We start from the raw sequence: 16,653 nt of genomic DNA, 5'->3' as shown, positions 1-16,653 counted from the left end.
TAGAAGTATAGGTACAAGGTTCATTCAATATTAGGCAAGCTAAAAGCTGGGTGCCAAAAAGGAACAAAAAGAAGAAAAAGTAAGAAGAAAGAGGGGAAGAAATGGTATTTCTGTAATTCCCCCATCTTCATAATATGGTTAAGTTAACCTCCCTCTGATTATGTCCATATTTCTGTGCTCAAAGCAGTACATTTGTTTGCATGGAAATATGTTGTTTTTTTATTGTAGGCCTGTAATTCTTAGGAATAACTCACTGAAATCTGTCTGAACAAGAGTCTAGTAAACATCTCGGGTATGATAAATTTGAAACACGAAATCATAAATTATAATATAATAATCATAAAAAAATAATAATATAATAATAATAAATGTAATTCAATAATGTAATCAAACCAAAAACACTGAAATTTGAAATATAGCGCCAAGTTCGCACATCACTGAGCTTAGTTGCAAAATCGTTTTCAGTGTCTGATAACGAATTTCCCCCACGAATCATTATCACTCAATTCTGCAAGTGGTTCTAATTTACTATCGCTGTTCTCTATCTGGTCTAAAACCGCTTTCGACCTAAAGGGACGCTTTTTGGACGCCATGGACGTTTCTCAGTTTCCAGGCAGAAAGAACAGTAAAAACGCAAGCAAAGCACAGGATAAAGCACTAGGGACAATATGTATGTGAAATGCTTTGATACAGTAATGTTTTACTATGTGATTTTAGTGTATTGAGTGAATGTCACATTTTTAAATTTTTTAATTTCCCGCCGGTTCCATCCCCCGTACGTCTCGACGCTCGCAGGGAACGGAACCCGGTAGACAAATGCTGGCATCGGCCGGAGGACATTGCTGGGGACTCTGCAGGGGGGACAACGCGGGAGCGCAGGACAAGGTAAGTGCTGGAGGGAATCCTTGAGCAACGCTGCAGTGTAATCCTGAGTGTAGCTCAGGTACTGAAAGTTAACCCCGAGCTACACTCAGGAATACCGCCAGGGGGGTTAATGCAGGCCATAGACGGGCCAAATTGTCGGCCGATAAACGAAAAATCGGTCGGTGCCATTGTCGATGCTGCCACCAATGTCCACGAAAAACGGCCGACGGGCTGGCACCACTAACGGCGTGAATATCAGCCGATTTTTCATGCAAACAAAAATTCGCCCGATAAACGACCCATCTATGGCCTGCATAGGTAAACCAGTCCTTGATACTGAAAATGAAAGTTGTCCTCCAAAGCCTAGGAATCACGGCTCACCTGCAGATAAAACAAAGCAGAGCAGACCCTTTTTACTGTCACAGCTGAGCCATGGTGAACATTCCCGTTATCTGGTGGCATAGTTTTAGATTGGTGTTACAGCAAAATCTGATAGGAGGGCAGGACCACCAGATATGTAGCATGGTGCCAGCAATGATCATAAATTGAGGGAAATGTAGCGCTTACCCCCACAGGAACCACTGTTGATAATGAGTTCCCTGCTCTACCACAACTGTTTAAGCTGCTCAGTCCCCGCAGACAGACGTGAGTGACTTAACCTCCCTAGCGGTCTGATTATGTCCATATTTCTGTGCTGAAAGCAGTACTTTTTTTGCATGGAAATATGAATTTTTTTTTTTATTGTAGGCCTGTCATTTTTAGGAATAACTCACTGAAATCTGTCCAAACAAGAGTCTAGTACACATTCCGGGTAGGATAAAACTTGAAACACAAAATCATAAATGATAATCTAATAAATAATCATCAAAATAATAATATATTAATAATAAATTGAATTCAATAATATAATCAAACCAAAAACACTGAAATTTGAAATCTAGCGCCAAGTTCGCACATCGCTGAGCAAAGTTGCAAAATCGTTTTCAGTGTCTGATGACGAATTTCCCCACAAATCATTATCACTCAATTCTGCAAGTGGTTCTGATTTACTATCGCTGTTCTCTAGTCGGTCTAAAACCGCTTTTGACCTAAAGGACGTTTTTTGGACGCCATGGACTTTTCTAAGTTTCCAGGCAGAAAGAACAGTCAAAATGCAGGCAGGGCACAGGACAAAGCAGTAGGGACAAAATGTATGTGAAATGGTTTGATACAGTAATGTTTTACTATGTCAAATTCATTTCTAAGAAAATGACAATTTACATTTGCCGCCGTTCCGGCCCCCTTACGTCCCGACGCTCGCAGGGACCGGAACACGGAAACCAGATGCCGGCATCGGCCAGAGATGGCCGGGGACGCTGCAGGGGACACATCGGGGGAGCGAAGGACAAGGTAAGTGCTGCAGGGAATCCCTGAGCAACGCCGCATGGTAAGCCCGAGTGTAGCTCGGGGTTACCGCTTTTGGTACTGAAACTTTACCCCGAGCTACACTCGGGAATACCGCCAGGGAGGTTAAACATTAATCTTCTACCACTACAAAGAAAATAGACCACAAGCAACTTATAAATTAATAGTATGTATGTATTTTTAAAGGGTAAGCAATAGTGGTGGAAGGAAACCGAAAATTCAGGATGCATTTGACCGAAAACTGAAACCAAAATTGGCAGTTTTTAAAGATAAATATTTTTTATATATCATTGTATTATATTCCACTTTTTCATTAATATTATGAATTTAAATGAATATGAATTTATTTTCAGCATCTTTTGGCTAATATGTTGCTTTCACACTGAGCAGTTTTTGCAGCGCGTTTGCGCTAAAAAAAGGGCATAAGAAAAGCGCAAGAAAAATGCATCCCTTTGAATTGTATGTCTTCACACTGGTTTGTTGCGCTTCCCTTGCAGTGTTTAAAATACTGCTTGCTGCATATTTGGTGCATATTTGGAAAGAAAAAAAACCCGCACCAAAAATGCACCTCCTCATTGAGGCCTGGTTCACACCAATGTGTTTTTTAGGGCTTTTTGCAGAAACGCACTACAGTCCATTCAACATGGTTTCCTGAAATGCATTGAAAATACTTTAAAAATGCATCAAAATTGCATATGGGTTGTAATTTTTATGCGTTTTTAATCGGCCCACCAACAAGTTGATAAAAAAAATACAAAAAAAACACAAAATGCATTAAAAAAGCATCAAAAAGGCGCATGTAAAAATGCACTGCAAAGGACAACACACAAACAGCATTGGTGTGAACCAGGTCTGAAAACCATTAAAAACGCTCTAAAAATGCATAAGAAATGTAACGTTTTTGATGCGTTTTTTGGTTTTTAACCTGCCCAGCAACAAGTTGACCAAAAAAAAAAAAATGCCAAACGCATAAAAAAAACGTCAAAAATGCACATTCAAAAATGCAAATGGCACTGCAAAAAGCACGTATTGCATTTTGATGCTTTTTATAGTCACATATGACCTATGAAAAACTCACCTTACATGTGGTAAAATCATGCATTTACAGAGACCATTATTGGCACCTTTTTTCCTATCGGAAAAATGCCAATAACACTATTTTCGGCTGATACATTTCAGTATTGATAGAACAAATAAACAGGACAACAGGGTACAACACATTAACTAACCTGCAGGTTAGTGTCACCTAAGGTCATTAATTTATGCCGCAATAAGGCTAGGCCCTATTACACTAGTCCACGCAGTATCAGTAAGAATAGCATCAAACGTGAAAGCATGAATGGCATAAAGCAAACCTCACTGTAATTCTGTAAGGAGGGTGTAAGTGTTCCTGACAAAGGGTACACCTGGATGGGACTAAAAGTACCTAACGCCTAATAGTCAGTGTTGGCCAGATTTCACTGGTGCCCTTCTGTAGGTGGTGCACATGTAGCTGTCCCTTTAGGACTTTACATAAGAAATGGCTAATGGGCTGTTAAGAAAGGACCATCTTTATTGGCATTAACTCTAGGAAGTAAGCAATTAGGCTAGGTTGAGCTGCTCACCACTCCTGGTGTGCAACTGATCCAGTCCCATATGCTTTGCAGGCAATAATCCCAGAAGGCTCAGTCCTCACTGGCTAAAGAAACACACAGCAACAGGTGTCCCAGCTCTGGCCTAGGACATAGCGTCTTTTTTAGATTAGAACATAGAGCGTAGGGGGTAGAGAGTATGGCATAGAATGTAGAGTGTAGGCTGTAGAATGTAGAGGGTAGAGAGTATGGCATAGAATGTAGAGTGTAGGGTGTAGAACGTAGAGCACAGGGGGTAGAGACTATGGCATAGAATGTAGGCTGTAGAATGTAGAGCGTAGAGGGTAGATAGTATGGCACAGAATGTAGAGCATAGGCTGTAGAATGTAGAGTGTATGGGGTAGAGAGTACGGCATAGAATGTAGAGTGTAGACTTTTTTTTTTTTTTTTATAGCGCAAAAAAATAAAAAATGCACAGGTGATAAAATACCACAGAAAGAAAGCTCAATTTGTGGGGAAAAAAGGTAAATTCAATTTGGGTGCAGGGTTGCTTGATCGCGCAATTGTCAGTTAAAGTAACACAGCACATTATCGCAAAAAAATGGCATGGTCAGGAATGGGGGTAAATCCCCAGCAGGGCAAGTGGTTTTTGCCTATAATATATACACCAGTATAGAGAGTAGGGTGTAGAGGCCAAGCAGTAGAGAGTAGGGTGTAGAATGTAGAGCATAGGGGGTAGAGAGTATGGCATAGAATGTAGAGCGTAGAGGGTAGAGAGTATGGCATAGAATGTAGAGTGCAGGCTGTAGAATGTAGAGAGTAGGGGGTAGAGAGTATGGCACAGAATGTAGAACATAGGCTGCAGAACGTAAAGCGTAGGGGGTAGAGAGTATGGCATAGAATGTAGAGCGTAGGCTGCAGAACGTAGAGCGTAGGGGGTAAAGAGTATGGCATAGAATGTAGAGTGTAGGCTGTAGAATGTAGAGGGTAGAGAGTATGGCATAGAATGTAGAGCGTAGGGGGTAGAGAGTATGGCATAGAATGTAGAGAGTAGGGTGTAGAACATAGAGCGTAGGGGGTAGAGAGTATGGCATAGAATGTAGAGTGTAGGCTGTAGAATGTAGAGGGTAGAGAGTATGGCAAAGAATGTAGAGCGTAGGGGGTAGAGAGTATGGCATAGAATGTAGAGCATAGGCTGTAGAGCGTAGGGGGTAGAGAGTATGCATAGAATGTAGAACGTAGGCTGTAGAATGTAGAGTGTAGGGGGTAGAGAGTATGGCATAGAATGTAGAGTGTAGGCTGTAGAATGTATAGCTTAGGGGGTAGAGTGTATGGAATAGAATGTAGAGCGTAGGCTGTAGAATGTATAGCGTAGGAGGTAGAGAGTATGGCATAGAATGTAGAGCGTAGGGGGTAGAGAGTATGGCATAGAATGTAGAGTGTAGGCTGTAGAATGTAGAGCGTAGGGGGTATAGAGTATGGCATAGAATGTAGAGCGTAGGAGGTAGAGAGTATGGCATAGAATGTAGAGCATAGTCTGTAGAATGTAGAGCGTAGGGGGTAGAGAGTATGGCATAGAATGTAGAGCGTAGGGAGTAGAGAGTATGGCATAGAATGTAGAGCGTAGGCTGTAGAATGTCTAGCGTAGGGGGTAGAGAGTATGGCATAGAATGTAGAGCGTAGGCTGTAGAATGTGGAGCGTAGGGGGTAGAGAGTATGCCATAGAATGTAGAGCGTAGGGGGTAGAGAGTATGGCATAAAATGTAGAGCGTAGGGGGTAAAGAGTATGGCATAAAATGTAGAGCGTAGGGGGTAGAGAGTATGGAATAGAATGTAGAGCATAGGCAGTAGAATGTAGAGCGTATGGGGTAGAAAGTATGGCATAGAATGTAGAGCGTAGGGGGTAGAGAGTATGGCATAAAATGTAGAGCGTAGGGGGTAAAGAGTATGGCATAAAATGTAGAGCGTAGGGGGTAGAGAGTATGGCATAGAATGTAGAGCGTAGGGTGTACAGAGTATGGCATAGAATGTAGAGCGTAGGCTGTAGAATGTAGAGCGTAGGGGGTAGAGAGTATGCCATAGAATGTAGAGCGTAGGGGGTAAAGAGTATGGCATAAAATGTAGAGAGTGGGGGGTAGAGAGTATGGCATAAAATGTAGAGCATAGGCTGTAGAATGTAGAGCGTAGGGAGTAGAGAGTATGGCACAAAATGTAGAGCGTAGGCTGTAGAATGTAGAGCATAGGGAGTAGAGAGTATGGCATAGAATGTAGAGCGCAGGCTGTAGAATTTAGGGCATAGGGGGTAGAGATTATGGCATAGAATGTAGAGTGTAGGGTGTAGAATGTAGAGTAGGGGGTAGAGCATAAAGCGTAGGGGGTAGTGTGTAGAGCATAAGGAGTAGAGTGTAGAGTAGTGGTCTCCAAACTGCAGCCCGGGGGCCAGACGTGCCCCTTTGTTTCCCTTTATCTTGCCCTTGAGGCACTCTTCCACCAACTGACACCAATGATGGGGCACCATTCCCCCTACTGACACCATCAGTGGGGCACTCTTCTTCTCATCAATATCATCAATGTGACACTATTCCTCCCGTTAAAACCAATGATGGGGCACTGATGCCAGGACATTTTCTACTCCCACTGGTCATAGTCTGGCCCCCCTAAAACTTTAAGGACAGTAAACTGGACCTTTTGCTTAGATAGTTTGGAGATCCCTGGTGTACAGCATAGGGAGTAAAGTATAGGGAGTAGAGTGCAGACAGTAGAGTGTATAGAGTAAATCATAGGGAGTAGAGCATAGGAGTGTAGTGAAGGGTACAGAGCATTGGCGGTAGAGTTTAAGACAAAGGGCACAGAGTGTAGGGAGCAGTGTGTACAGAACTTAGGTGTCCGTTTATGACACAGAGAATAGCTGCGATTCAACGGATCTCAGCTATTCTCTGGTCATTCACAGTTTATGACACTCAGGAGATCATGTCAGCCCTTCACTGGAGATCTGTGTTCTCCCTCCAGATTCTCCAGCCCAGAGCTGGAGAATCAGAGGGACCGAAAACTAAGCAGAGATAATTTACCTCTGCTTAGTAAACTGATCTTTTACTGTAATCTCGCGAGATTATAGTAAAATCAGCCGTTTTCCAGAGTTTGTAGACCGTTCTCCAGCGTTTGGAGACCGCTCTCCCTTCGTTCGGAGAACTGCTTCATAAACTGCATTCACAGGAGAACTGTGTTCTCCGAGAATGCCGGAGAACTGAGCAGCGATCTATTACCGCTGGTTCATAAACGGACACCTTAGTGTAGAGTATAAAGCATAGCATGCAGAGAAGAGAGCATGGGGAGCAGAGAGTAGAAAGTAGGGCACATGGCGCAGGCAGTAGAATGGAGTGTGCAGGAAGTATAGGGAGTGGAGCGTAGGAAGTATGGTGTGGGGAGTAGAGAGTAGAGTGTCATAAAACAAACAAGGAGCATAAGGGGAGAGCACAGAGCAACTTGTAGGTAGCAAAGCAGGTAGTAAAGGAGTATTGTGTAGGAAATAGGGCATAGGGAGCAGAGCGTAAGAAGTGGAGTGTAGGGCATGAGAAGTGGGGTGTAGAGAGTAGAGTGTAAGGCACAGAACATAGGGAGCATAAAGAGATGAGTGTGGGGCATAGAAAGTATCGTGTAGAGTGTACAGCAGAGAGCATAGGGAGCAAAGTGTAGTGCACATGGAACAGATAATAGGGAGCAGAGCGTAGTGTGCAGGGCATAGAACATGGGAAGCAGAGTGTTGGGAGCAGAGTGTAGGGAGTAGAGAGCGTGGGATGTAGGTAGCGGAGCATAGATTGTAAGCTCGAAAGAGCAGGGCCCTCGAACCCCTCATGTTTTGCATTGTATTGGTATTGTTCTGTCACATGTTCTGTCCCCCTTTGTAATGTACAGCGCTGAGTGAACTATTGGCGCTTTATAAATACTGTATAATAATAATAATAATGGGATGTAGGTAGCGGAGCGTGGGAAGTAGGGAGCGGAGTGTAGGAAGTAGGGAGCGGAGTGTGGGATGTAGGAAGCAGAGTGCAGAAAGTAGGGAGCAGAGTGAAGGATGTAGGGAGCGGATAGAGGAAGTAGGAAGCAGATGAAGTAGGGAGTAGATGAAGTAGGGAGTGGATGAAGTAGGGAGCGGAGTGTAGGAAGCAGAGTGTAGTAAGCGAAGTGTAGGAAGTAGGGAGCGGAGTGAAGGATGTAGGGAGCGGATGGAGGAAGTAGGGAGCAGATGGAGGAAGTAGGGAGTGGAGTGCAGGATGTAGGGAGCAGGGAATATGAAGCGGAGTGTATGAAGTAGGTAATGGAGTGTAGGATGTAGAGAGCGGAGTGGAGTATATAGGTAGCCGAGTGTAGGGAGTTGAGTATATAGGGAGCCGAGTGTAGGATGTAGAGAGTGGAGTATATAGGGAGCCGAGTGTAGGATGTAGAGAGTTGAGTGTAGGATGTAGAAAGTAGGGAGCAGCGTTTAGGATGTAGAGAGTAGGGAGTAGAGTATATAGGTAGCAAGAGTGTGCAGAGCGGAGCATAGGATGTAGAGAGTAGGGAGCGAAGTATATAGGGAGCCGAGTGTAGGATGTGGAGAGTAGGGAGCGGAGTATATAGGGAGCAGAGTGTAGGATGTGGAGAGTAGGGAGCAGAGTATATAGGGAGCCAAGTGTAGGGAGCAGAGTATATAGGGAGCCGAGTGTAGGATGTGGAGAGTAGGGAGCCGAGTATATAGGGAGCTGAGTGTAGGATGTGAAGAGTAGGGAGCGGAGTATATAAGGAGCGTATATAGGATGTGGAGAGTAGGGAGCGGAATGTAGGATGTGGAGAGTAGGGAGCGGAGTATATAGGGAGCAGAGTGTAGGGTGTGGAGAGTAGGGAGCAGAGTATATAGGGAGCCAAGTGTAGGGAGCAGAGTATATAGGGAGCCGAGTGTAGGATGTGGAGAGTAGGGAGCCGAGTGTAGGATGTGAAGAGTAGGGAGCGGAGTATATAAGGAGCGTATATAGGATGTGGAGAGTAGGGAGCGGAATGTAGGATGTGGAGAGTAGGGAGCCGAGTATATGGAGCTGACTATATAAGGAGCGGTGTAGGATGTGAAGAGTAGGGAGCGGAGTATATAAGAAGCGGAGTGTAGGGAGCGGAGTGTAGGATTTGGAGAGTAGGGAGTGAAGTGTAGGATGTGGAGAGTGCAGGACTTCTCCCATCCTCTGGAACTCTCTACCCCAATCCATCAGACTGTCACCTACCCTCCTCACCATCAGGCACACCCTGAAAACCCAACTCTTCAGGGAAGCCTACCCCACCCTCACCTAACAGCCGATCTCCTCCACCACTCAATCCCCCACAGCCACTTCCTCCTGTACCACTATCCCCTCCCTCCTAGATTGTAAGCTCGAAAGAGCAGGGCCCTCGAACCCCTCGTGTATTGTTTTGTTACTGTATTGTCTCATGTACTGTCCCCCACTATAATGTACAGCGCTGAGCAAACCTTTTGGCGCTATATAAATACTGTATAATAATAGCAATATATGGAGTGAAGTGTAGGATGTGGAGAGTAGGGAGCGGAGTGTAGGATGTGGAGAGTGTAACGGAACCGGACCCCAGACCGCACTTCGGTATTTTCCGTTATACTGCAGCTTCTCTATCCGAACACCATCCACGGACCACACCCGCTGATCATGCAGTAAATAAGACAGCACCCGACTCTTCTTAGGACAGGAAGTCAACTCCTTTATTTTTACACAAAACACAATATATATACACAGGGAGGGGAAACACAACCAGGAAGAGGAAACATCCTCAGCCCACCCCATCAGTGGGAAAGGCTACAGGAAATACATCATCAGCCTGCCCCATCAGTGGGAAGGGCTACAGGAAACCCCCACTACCCAACCAAGACACAGAACAATGGGATGCAGCACATGGCAAAGGACAATGGACAGCCACTTGGCAGGGAACAAAGGACAACACATCAATACACAATAGACATTCACATCCACACCCTGTACCCCTTAACAGGCACAGGGTGGTTAAACATAAGAATTTGGGAAGATGATACAGGGGTCCCCCCACCCTCAAACGTCACTCCCATCACAGAGAGTAGGGAGCAGAGTGTAGGATGTGGAGAGTAGGGAGCCAAGTGTAGAATGTGGAGAATAGGGAGTGGTGTATAAAGGTAGCTGAGTGTAGGATGTGGAGAGTAGGGAGCGTAGTATATAAGGAGCGGAGAGTAGGATGTGGAGAGTAGGGAGTGGAGTATATAGGGAATGGAGAGTAGGGAGCGGAGTATATAGGGAGCCGAGTGTAGGATGCAGAGAGTAGGGAGCGGAGTATACAGGTGAAACTTGAAAAATTTGAATATTGTGCAAAAGTTCATTTATTTCAGTAATGCAACTTAAAAGGTGAAACTAATATGAGATAGACTCATTACATGCAAAGCAAGATAGTTCAAGCCGTGATTTGTCATAATTGTGGTGATTATGGCTTACAGCTCATGAAAACCCCAAATCCACAATCTCAGAAAATTAGAATATTACATGCAATCAATAAAACAAGGATTATACATAGAATATCGGACCTCTGAAAAGTATAAGCTGCATATGTAGTCAGTACTTGGTTTGGGCCCCTTTTACAGCAATTACTGCCTCAATGCGGCGTGGCATGGAAGCTATCAGCCTGTGGCACTGCTGAGGTGTTATGGAAGACCGGGATGCTTCATTAGCGGCCTTCAGCTCTTCTGCATTGTTCGGTTTCATGTCTCTCATCTTTCTCTTGGCAATGCCCCATAGATTCTCTATGGGGTTCAGGTCAGGCGAGTTTGCTGGCAAATCAAGCACAGTAATCCCACGGTCATTGAACCAGGTTTTGGTGCTTTTGGCAGTGTGGGCAGGTGCCAAGTCCTGCTGGAAAATGAAGTCAGCATCCCCATAAAGCTCGTCTGTGGAAGGAAGCATGAAGTGCTCCAAAATCTCCTGGTAGGCGGCTGCGCTGACCCTGGACTTAATGAAACACAGTGGACCAACACCAGCAGATGACATGGCTCCCCAAATCAACACAGACTGTGGAAACTTCACACTAGACTTCAAGCATCTTGCAGTGTGTGCCTCTCCATTCTTCCTCCATACTCTGGGTCCTTGGTTTCCAAATGAGATGCAAAAGTTGCTCTCATCAGAAAAGAGGACTTTGGACCACTGAGCAACAGACCAGGTCTGTTTTTCTTTAGCCCAGGTAAGATGCTTCTGACATTGTTTGTTGTTCAGTAGCAGTTTGACAAGAGGAATACGACATTTGAAGCCCATGTCCAGGATCCGTCTGTGTGTGGTGGCTCTTGATGCACTGACTCCAGCCTCAGTCCACTCCTTGTGAAAGTCCCCAACACTTTTGAATGGCCTTTTCCTGACAATCCTCTCCAGGCTGCAGTCATCCCTGTTGCTTGTGCACCTTTTTCTTCCACACTTTTCCCTTCCACATAACTTTCTATTAATGTGCTTTGATACAGCACTTTGGGAACATCCAACTTCTTTTGTAATTACCTTTTGAGGCTTTCCCTCCTTATGGAGGGTGTCAATGATGGTTTTCTGCACAACTGTCAGGTCAGCAGTCTTTCCCATGATTGTGATTCCTACTGAACCAGACTGAGAGACCATTTAAAGGCTCAGGAACCCTTTGCAGGTGTTATGGCTTAATTAGCTGATTAGAGTGGGACACTTTGAGCCTAGAATATTGTACCTTTACACAATATTCTAATTTTCTGATATTGTGGATTTGGGTTTTCAGGAGCTGTAAGCCATAATCATCACAATTATGACAAATCATGGCTTGAACTATCTTGCTTTGCATTTAATGAGTCTATCCCATATATTAGTTTCACCTTTTAAGTTGCATTACTGAAATAAATGAACTTTTGCACGATATTCTAATTTTTTGAGTTTCACCGATATAGGGAGCGGAGTGTAGGATGTGGAGAGTAGGGCACACTCGGGAAGAATGGGGTGTATAGTATTGGGGTGTATAGTATGGAGTGTATAGTATTGGGGGTGTATAGTATTGGGGGTGTATGGTATGGGGTGTATAGTATTGGGGGTGTATAGTATTGGGGGTGTATGGTATGGGGTGTATAGTATTGGGGGGTGTATAGTACTGGAGGTGTATAGCACTGGGGGTGTATAGTATTGGGGGTGTATAGTATTGGGGTGTATGGTACTGGAGGTGTATAGTATTGGGGCGTATGGTACTGGGGGTGTATAGTATTGGGGGTGTATAGTATTGGGGTGTATGGTACTGGGGGCGTATGGTACTGGAGGTGTATGGTATTGGGGTGTATAGTACTGGGAGGTGTATGGTATTGGGGTGTATGGTACTGGGGGTGTATAGTACTGGGGGTGTATAGAACTGAGGGTGTATAGCATTGGGGTGGTATAGTACTGGGGAGTGTATAGCATTGGGGTGGTATAGTACTGGGGGGTGTATAGCATTGGGGTGTAGAAGGGAAGGCCGGTGCAGTGTGAATGGGGCCCGTGTACACGTCTCTCTGTACGGCCATCGTCTCACACACGGCTCCCCTCCATGGCTCACAGTATTCTGTATTCTCGCTCCATCCCTCTGAGTCACGTCTGCCCGGAGGACCCGGATGTCCGTCACACGAGCCGGCCTTGACCCCAGTGTTCTGCACACCCGGCGGGTGTTCTCGGCGCCCACTAACCCCTCATTCCCTGCCACACACAGCCATGCTCCGTACCTCGGACCAATGACAGGGATCAGGAGAAGGAGGGAGGAAGAGTGAGGAGGAGCCTGAGATAAACAGAGACACGCTGTTCACTCCTCACTACAACCGACCTTGTGTGCCGGGAGAAGAGAGCGGGACGTGTGAGTATTCCACCTTCCACCATAGGACGGGCCTGGGGGCGGACAGCCGGCACAGTGTACCCCGGAGGCGCCATATGTCGGTGTCCGGTATGTACCGGGAGGGCTCGCTGTGTCCGGAGGGGACCATGGCCGGGTTCTATCACACACTGAGGAGGAGGAGCGGCTCCTAGTGATGGATGGACCCGGAGCACATGGCTCTTGTATGGCAGCGGTTGTGCCGGGTGCTGGAGTCTCCGTGCTGGGACTGTACAGTCAGTTGGGTGTGTCCCGCCCGGCGATACTATCAGCGGTGAGGGGCATTGATTGCCGATATTCCCGCACTATTTTAGATGATGCAATATAGAGCCGGAGCCCCGCCCACCATCCTGCCCCCCGAGACTTGCTATGTGTTTTAGCCGGAGAGACACGTGCCGGTATTCCTGGGCACAGCAGGCTTCTATCTCCCGCACCGCCCACCTACACCTGAGGGGCGCTCCCGGGCTCTACCTGGGACACCACACCATCCCAGTGGATTCAGGATGAGACTTCCCTGGGAGAAGTGCCCCCCCCCCCATTACTGGCTCCTTTGTGGAAGGAAGGGGCTGGAATATGTCAGTATACCTGAGCAATGCTGATTGGACACACGTCATCCTGGTGACAGCTGTGCCTCCTAGTAATCAGGATATACTAGGCGGGATTCCTTCATCTGCACGTGTTTGTGGACTGGGAATCTATTGGATATCTGTCTGCCCCGGATGTAGGGATCTCTATTAGATTGGCCAGCTTAGGCCCCCTTCACACTGAATGCATGCTTTACAATGTTTCTGCTGCCTTTTATAGGACATGTGACTCCAACAATGTAACGCAGGCCTGTTCTTCATGCATTGTGCCACGTTCTTCATGGGGGGGGGTTTGGATCATTGGAGGACAGGCAGACTGTTCTCCCAGCACTGCCAGAAAATTGACCATTCTAGGAAGGATGTGCTCTCATGCCTAGCGTGGTCAGTTTTCACTTGGAACGCAGAGGGACTGGCCAGGAACACCAGGGATTTCACACAAAGGAAGCAATACAATGATCATGCCTAGCGTGGTCAGTTTTTCATTGGAAAGCAGAGGGACTGGCCAGGAACACCAGGGATTTCACACAAAAGAAACAATACAAAGATCATGCCTAGTGTGGTCAGTTTTTCATTGGAAAGCAGAGGGACTGGCCAGGGATTTCACACAAATGAAGCAATACAAAGAGAACATGATATGTTTTCATACGGACGTGGTACAGAATAAACGTCAGGAATATGAAATGTTGGGGTGACATACACTTTAAGTCCCGGGATTTTTATTATTATTCGGTTCCTTATGGTGCTTTCATACCGGCCTGCTGCGTTTCAGCCGCATTGCACTGTACAGGCAGTTTTTGTTCAGTGTTGGCTGCACTTATCTCATAGACTTCTATTATGTCCCACTATTTTCTGAAAGCACACCAAAGGTCCGCCATCATTAGTAGGGGCAAGTCAAAGTTCGTTTTCAACCACAGTGAAGAGCAAATTTGAAGAAGCAGGATAGAAAATTCTTCTCGAATGTACGAGGTTTTTGTTCGGTGAAGTCCATTCATTCCAAAATTGAATGCTTAAAGCAAACTACATCTTGAACTTCTTTCACGTGTTCTGAGAATATTTATACAAATTTTGTTAAGAATGTTTACACAAATGTTCATTAAAATTCCTACGAATGCATAACCAGCTTTACTCCAGCATTTTGGGTTTCTCTGCAGCTTGCATATTGGGGACTGTGGTCACTGGGACAGCTAGAGAGGGTGAATCCCTCCAGCAAGGCACAGACAATAAAAACTGACAGGGGTTATAACTCTCTCTCTATCCAGTGAGAGTTTTGGATTCATGCACCATATCCCCCTTGGTGGTTCCAACTTTTAGTGCCCTGTAATACTGTTGCGATTTGCAAATTGAAATAGCTTCTAGTGAATGTCAGTGTCTTAACGCGCGATTTGCTGCAGCACAATTTAGTAGTAGTTCTTGCATTACTTTTTCTGCAGTTTTGTTGCCATTTCACATACATAGAATACAATGCAAATTGCAAGAAATCGTTGAAAATCTTCACAAGTAGCAATACAGTCTTCAGAAATTGCACACGATTTTAAATCTCAGCAGTGTGACTGGTGACTTATGGAACACGGCAAGCACTACCAGGACATGCTAGGACTTGCAGTCCTTCAAGAGTTAAAATGAACTAGTCCTGCATTCTTCCTAGGGCCTGTTCATACTATATAGGGGTGCAGTAATGCATGTGATATCATTTTTTGTGATGTGCTATGTTCTGCCATAAAGCATTACTTTACCGAGAATTAACCAAGCATGCAAAAGCTGAAGTGAAAAACAAAAAACAAAGCATACAACTGTCATGGAGCTATATGGGTGGCTCAGGCCCCTTGCACACTAGCATCAAAACACATTCAGAATTCAGACACCTGTAAACGGACATATTCTTATTACACATCTTATCTGATCCTGGAAAGACTTGCATCCAAATACGTACAAGCTTGCGGTCATGCACACTAGGCTTTAGTAGGACATGTTCACAAAAGCAGGAAAAATAATGGTTTCCAGTGCTTAACCCCTTCACACCTAAGGGTAAAACAAATCTAAATGCCTACTCACAATTCTGCAACATTGACATGTGTTACCGTACATATCATCACAACTACTGTGCACATCCAGGTGGATTATACCTTGATTTTTTTCAGGAATAATTGGGCTTTCATTTGGTGTTAATGGTAATTGATATCTCCTGATTTTTTTTATTATCAAAGGAAACTGGCCCAAAATAGTAAAAAAATATTTTTTTTTATTTAGCTGTGTGTTTCTTGTTACTACCATAATGTACCACCAAAGCGCAACCCAAAATAAATTCTCCAGCTCTTGACGATCGCAGCGATACCCAGGGGCGGACTGACAACTCATGGGGCCCCCGGGCAACGGGATCATGGGGCCCCTGTGTCCTTGCCCAAGCTCAAAAAAGCCTATGAAAAAGGTACCAGGGGCATCTCATGGGGCCCCCTACTGACCTCGGGCAATGCCCAAGTTTCCAAATGGTCAGTCTGCCCCTGGCGATACCATCGATGTGTATGTTATTTGTTGTTTGTACCCGTAGTACAGCCCAGAAACAATAGTGCGCATTTTGTTTTTGTTCTTTTATTTTTTAATATTTATTTATCTTTTTTTTTTTTTTTTTTTACTTTTTTTAACATTTTTTTTTTCTCTCTATGCCAGGAGTTAGAGAGATACAATGTATCTCTCTTCTCCATTCATAGAGAGAGGAAAAAAACAAGGGGGCTGGGCTGTACAGTGACTGATCACTGTGATTGCCAATCAGAGGCTATCGCAGCAATCATGTGACCCGGAATCGGGGGTCCTGATCGTTAGAACGGGACCCAGGGCTCTTAGTGACACCACGGTCTCTGTGCTGGGAGTGCGCCGAGGGACGCACTCCCAGCCCAAAGACGCAAATATGCGGCCCCACGGAAAAAAGCCCAGTTCCGTGAGGCCACATATTTGTGTGACGTTGGCGTCAAGGGGTTACGATAGGTTCACACTATTGCGGGTTTCTGCTGACACATCAGCCTATTCATTTGAATGGGCTGCTTTTCCTGCCTTTCACTCAGGAAAAAGGTTCCTGCAACACCTTGAGAACACAGCAGGCAGGAAATCGCATGGTACTTTTGCACTATGTGTTTTTTTTTTTTTCCTGCACTTGCGAACGTGCTGCGTTTTTACATGCATGAAGGTGTCATTTAGAGTGAATGGCAGCCCTGCACGTTTTGTTTGTGGGTGGTTATATGCAGTAACAGCTGTGATACCCTCAATAGTGTGAACCTAGCCTTACAGGAAAAGGCAATGTGTGCTCTCCATCCAGATTCAGGAAAAGTCATCAGATGGGAGCCTGTTGATGCAGA

General features: G+C 45.3%; 1 long non-coding RNA gene across 1 annotated transcript in view; it reads right to left on the bottom strand.

Moving 5' to 3' along the window:
- The window catches only part of LOC149442397 (uncharacterized), a 28,552-nt gene extending 15,673 nt beyond the window's left edge, over positions 1-12,879 (bottom strand). Inside the window, exon 1 of the long non-coding RNA XR_016307196.1 lies at positions 12,417-12,879. This is a non-coding gene — a long non-coding RNA (uncharacterized LOC149442397). The remainder of the gene's footprint in view (positions 1-12,416) is intronic.
- Positions 12,880-16,653: the final 3,774 nt, after the last annotated feature.

This window comes from Staurois parvus, unplaced genomic scaffold (assembly GCF_062004578.1).
Source record: "Staurois parvus isolate SC_StPar_1 unplaced genomic scaffold, SC_StPar_1.0 ptg000891l, whole genome shotgun sequence".
NCBI lineage: Eukaryota > Metazoa > Chordata > Amphibia > Anura > Ranidae > Staurois > Staurois parvus.
The sequence above is the reverse complement of the archived record's forward strand: the minus strand, read 5'-3'. Positions and strand labels throughout refer to the sequence as shown.